Here is a 6,000-nt window from a genome sequence, read left to right on the forward strand (position 1 = left end):
CTGGTCGCTGGTCCCGCAGCTCCAGTGGACCTCCTGCAGGCAATAAATCGACCCCCTCTGGATCGAGCGCTTCCCGCCGATGCGGTGGGTAATGCAGACAAGCCCATAGTATGTTTATGTGATGGAGTTTGTTATTTGTTAGTTTATATTTTGGGAGATAGAGGTTAGTTCAGTTGTATAAATCATTGTATTGTTATGGCAGGTTTCACCCGGTGGCCCTGCTACACGGTCTTTCCAGTTTTCTTCCTGCCCTACCCTCCCTTTAGCTTGCAAGCAAATGTTCAATCTTGGGAATACATGCTGTGTTTTTATTATGGAAGGTTCTGTGCAGAGGAAGTGGTCCTGGGTACGGGGAGCTGTCTGAACCGCAGGACTGTCTGTTCTCTGCCTTGGGCTCTGATTAGAGTCCATTCTTCAGGAATAGTTGCTTCCTGAGAATTAGGCATTGGTCTTGGGATGAGATTCCTGAAGAAGGGATTATGTGTATCTCTGTTCCGGGACTGGTGTTTATGTATAAATAAAGAAACTTACACCTAGAATATATCTAGACTCCATGTTGTTGTTTTTCTCCTCCACTAGAACATGACCAGCGAAGCCCTGAATTTCTGCTATAACGCAGCAGAGGGCTGATGCTATATCATAATGGGACACTGGTATCAAAGGGCAGGGCAATAATAGTTTGGATTTGCATCCATTGATTTGTACCTTTTAATTATTTATATAAGAGTCTAAAGTTGTTGAGATCAGGGCTTTCTAATAAATATGAAAAATAAAAATTCTGCTGTCACACCAATGTTAATCCAGTAAGGTCAATGGAGAGGAAGACATTGACCCAGACTAACTGGCCCACAAGCTGTCCCATTCTTTACCTATAGTGGAGTTATTCAATTCTTTCTTGTCTTTTGGCAACATCAAAGAAGAGCTTAAATGTCAGCATGGGAGAGTACAGTAATTCAGCCTGACTACTACAAGGTTAGTGAGATGCAATTGACAAAGAGAAAATGTGTGCTACCAGAGAGAACTTGATACTAAGATATGTTATGCTGTGGAATATTCTTCTGTTAGGATAATTATTTGTTTGTATTGAGGTTGTGCCTAGAAACCAAGACTCAGGACCGCACTGTGCTAGGCACTGTACACATATAAAATGATAAAAGCCCAATTGCTTCTGATATTTAAAGCTAGAAAGGACAAAATCACTTGCCAATACACATCAGAAGGGAGAGGAACTGGATGATCTACTTTCTATAATTCTATGAAACTAAATCCGTGAAATTATTTCCAATCTGATCCTTACCACTGAAAGCCAAGTTATTCATTGCAAACAAGTTTCAAACACATCAGAGCACATGGTTTTTGGAAAATAAAGTTTGTTCCATGTAGCCAACCGATCCCTTGATACACATAGGGGTCACTAAAGCTGAAATCTAATTACAACTCAAGATGGTGTGGTGTACAGAATGTCTTTCTATGCTTCTCTTTCTATCTATATTATCCCTAGTGAAAAAGTCCAACAGCATAAGAACTGACTAATTCGTTTAACATTAGTTTGATTGTTTTGTTCATTATAAGTGAAACATGCATGTGAAAATTAAAAGATGAGGGAGGGAAAGATTCCTTTTATTAATAATGTGACTCATTTGATTCCAAGTAGCAATATTCCTAAAGAAAAACGCTAGATCTTTGTTAGCTTAATCTTGAATCCCAGAGGAGCATAAAAGTTATTATTCATTAAGGAACGACTAATATGCTCCAACCAGATCAGCCATGGAATTGACCTGATATAGACAATTTCCATCTTGTTGTGGAGGAGCAAATGTTTACGAACATTGCTCTCAATAGTATCAAAAAAAGCAAAGCCTCAAAGCCACCACATGGTGCTCTTTCAAATCCTTCCTTAAGACCCTCACCTGCTGTCATGCCTACAGAACACTCGACAGTGGTTAGGCAGCTGGTTTGCTGTGACCACTGCTTATCACACAGATCTTAATCATCTCACTGTTACCTTGTGCTCCTGCCATCTGTTTGTTGTATCCCCTGTTGCCCTCATACTTAGACTATAAGCTCTTTAGGACAGTGACCATCTCTTCATTATGTGTTTTGCATTAGGGCTGGAGCTACAAGGCACTACTGTAATACAAAAAATAATAAAATAATAATAAGTAGCTATTCAAAATCAATCTATCCATGCCATGTGTATGGTGGCAGAATAGGTCCTTAAAGTAGCAAAATACTCCAGTAAAACAACACTAGAGAACCATATACACCAATTGTTACACCAGTGAGCTTTACAGTATGGTTACATACACTGTGCAGAGTTTGGAACATACACCTACTTTATTGCCTTCCAGCTGTGATGTCCTAGGTTTTGAACCCAGGTCTAGGGGCCCCAGACAGCTCCTACAGCCTGGTTCCAGTGAGGGCCTGGTGAAACCAGGTGGGCCCAGGAGCTAGTTCACAGGATTATAGCCTCAGCCAAGGCACCAACCACAGGAGCCTGACTGGAGGTTGGCCACGCTCCACTGATTGGTCCATTCATGCTATGTAAGCCAGAAGGAGGCATAAGAAGTTTGCCTGAGTAGCAAGGTGATTTCCTGTTATGGATGCATGTGCCTGCCTCCTATACCGAACCCTGTTCCTGCTCTGCTCCTGCCTTTACTCCTGTTTCCACCATACTTCTGCTCCATGCTTGATATTTACCTCATCTCTATTCTTCAATTACCTGTCTTGGCTCCAACCCCTGGCTTTTGACCCTTGGCTCTGACTCCTGGTTCTGACTCTGGCTTGATCCCTGGCAATTGACTCTGGTGCTGACCTTTGCCTTTGTTCCCCAGCCTGGATGCTTTCTCTGACTAGTAGGCCAGACCATTCCCTACCCCACCCCAATAAATCTGCCTACCCTTGATCAAGCAAGGGTGCTCTAACCTTCAGTGGGACACCCCAAGCTCTACCCTGCAGCCACCAGGGAACACAGAAAACCTGACTGTTATAGTTCTAACATACAACTAAGGGTATGGCTTCACTAGCAACATTAAAGTGCTGCCGCAGCAGTGCTTTAACATGGCTGTGTAGTTGTGGCACCAGCGCTGTAAAAAATCCACTCCCACGAGGGGAGTAGCTACCAGCCCTGTGAGCGTGGATCCCAGAGCTGGTGCACTGTCTACATTGGCACTTTCCAGGGCTGAAACCTGCAGCACTCGGGAGTGTATGTGTGTGTTTTTCACACCCCTGCGTGAGAAAGTTGCAGCACTGTTAAGTGGCAGTGTAGACTAGGCCTTAGCCTCTCCCCAGCCATTCATGCAACAGCTGCACATTCATCTGTAATCAAACTGGAATGCTTGTCATATGGTGCCACAGGTGCCAAAGAGCAGAAAGCTTTAGTCTGTAGAGGCAGGTGTATTCCAAACTCTGCACTGGTTCTATGAATATTTGTTTTCTTATTTGGCCATATAACTAATGGCCTTATTACTGTATGTATTAGCCTGTGGATAGAGCACACGACTGAGACTCAGGTGACCTGATTTTCAGCTTGGGTCTGCCATTGACTTGCTATGTGCCCTTGGGCAAGCTACTTAGCCGCTCTATACCTCGGGGTTGACCTCAGAGTGCAAAGCATTATGATTATTGCAATGCCAGATATCGCTCTGCGGCACAGGAAGGGCCATTTATTTACAAAGGACTCAATTTTCATGGTGAGTAGTACCTCCCTCTGAGAGCCGGCCCACTGATTTCAGTGTGACCACTTGTTGAGTAAAGGTGGCAGAATCAAGCCCAAAATATTTGTTGATCTATAACTGACCAATGTTTCAAATAATTTCACAGAGACAAAGGCAAACAAGGCCCTGTGCCTTACCTTTGCTGGTATGTTTGACTGTGAAAGAGACACCCAAGGTAAGTGTGCAGGAAAACAATTGATCTTGCTCAAGTCATTCATGGGTGTAGACAGACTTGTGCTAGCCTGGTTAAAATAGCAGTGTGGATGTTGCACGTCTGGTGGAGACTTTGGCTAGGTAGCCATCTGACCTGAAGCCCACCTGACCCCTCAGTTTGAGCTCAGGTGGCTAGCCCAAATCTTTGCCGGAGCCACAAAGTCCACGCAGTTATTTTTAGCATACTAGCTTGAGCTGTACTAGTGCAAGTCGGTCTACCTGGGCTCTCAGACTTGCTCCCATCTGCAGAGGCTGTGCAGACATACCCTAAGACTTCCACTCAGAAGCTAATTAAGGTTTCCTGGGGCCAGAGCAAATGGGGGGGGCTCTCCCCAACCTATAATAAGAAAATAACAGTAGGGATCTATTATCGACCACCTGACCAAGACAGTGATAGTGACAATGAAATGCTAAGGGAGACTAGAGAGGCTATCAAAATAAAGAACTCAATAATAGTGGGGGATTTCAATTATCCCCATATTGACTGGGTATATGTCACCTCAGGACAAAATGCAGAGACAAAATTTCTCGATACTTTAGATGACTGCTTCTTGGAGCAGCTGGTACAGGAACCCACAAGGGGAGAGGCAATTCTCAATTTTGTCCTAAGTGGAGTGCAGGATCTGGTCCAAAAGGTATAACAGGACTGCATGGAAATAGTGACTATTATATAATAACATTTAACATTCCTGTGGTGGGATGAACACCTCAGCAGCCCAACACTGTGCATTTAATTTCAGAAAGAGGAACTATGCAAAAATGAGGTTAGTTAAACAGAAATTAAAAGGTACAGTGACTAGAGTGAAATCCCTGAAAGCTGCATGGACACTTTTCAAAGACACTATAATAGAGGCCCAACTTAAATGTATACCCCAAATTAAAAAAACACAGTAAAAGAACTAAAAAAAAGCCACCATGGCTTAACAACCATGTAAAAGAAGCAGTGAGAGATAAAAAGGCATCTTTTAAAAAGTGGAAGTCAAATCCTAGTGAGATAAATAGAAAGGTGCATAAACACTGCCAAATTAAGTGAAAAATGTAATAAGAAAAGCCGAAAAGGAGTTTGAAGAACAGCTAGCCAAAAACTCAAAAGGTAATAGCAAAATGTTTTTTAAGTACATCAGAAGCAGGAAGCCTGCTAAACAACCACTGGGGACCCTGGACAATCAAGATAAAAAAGGAGCACTTAAAAATGATACAGTCATTGCGGAGGAACTAAATGGATTCTTTGCTTCAGTCTTCACGGCTGAGGATGTTAGGGAGATTCCCAAACCTGAGCTGTCATTGTAGATGACAAATCTGAGGAATTGTCACAGATTGAAGTTTCACTAGAGGAAGTTTTGGAATTGATAAACTTAACAGTAACAAGTCACCGGGACCAGATGGCATTTGTCCAAGAGTTCTGAAAGAAATCAAATATGAAAGTGCGGAACTATTAACTATGGTTTGTAACCTCTCCTTTAAATCAGCTTCTGTACCCAATGACTGGAAGATAGCTAATGTAATGCCAATATTTAAAAAGGGCTCTAGAGGTGATCCTGGCAATTACAGACCAGTAAGTCTAACGTCAGTACCGGGCAAATTAGTTGAAACAATAGTAAAGAATAAAACTGTCAGACACATAGAAGAACATAAATTGTTGGGCAAAAGTCAACATGGTTTCTGTAAAGGGAAATCATGTCTTACTAATCTATCAGAGTTCTTTGAAGGGGTCAACAAACATGTAGACAAGGGGGATCCAGTGGACACAGTGTACTTAGATTTCCAGAAAGCCTTCAACAAGGTCCCTCACCAAAGGCTCTTACATAAATTAAGTTAGCATGGAATAAGAGGGAAGATCCTTTCATGGATTGAGAACCGGTTAAAAGTCAGAGAACAAAGGGTAGGAATAAATGGTAAATTTTCAAAATGGAGAGCGGTAACTAGTGGTGTTGCCCAAGGGTCAGTCCTAGGACCAATCCTATTCAACTTATTCATAAATGATTTGGAGAAAGGGGTAAACAGTGAGGTGGCAAAGTTTTCAGACTATACTAAACTGCTCAGGATAGTTAAGACCACAGCAGACTGTGAA

This window comes from Gopherus evgoodei, chromosome 3 (genome assembly GCF_007399415.2).
Source record: "Gopherus evgoodei ecotype Sinaloan lineage chromosome 3, rGopEvg1_v1.p, whole genome shotgun sequence".
In the NCBI taxonomy this organism is placed as follows: Eukaryota; Metazoa; Chordata; order Testudines; family Testudinidae; genus Gopherus; species Gopherus evgoodei.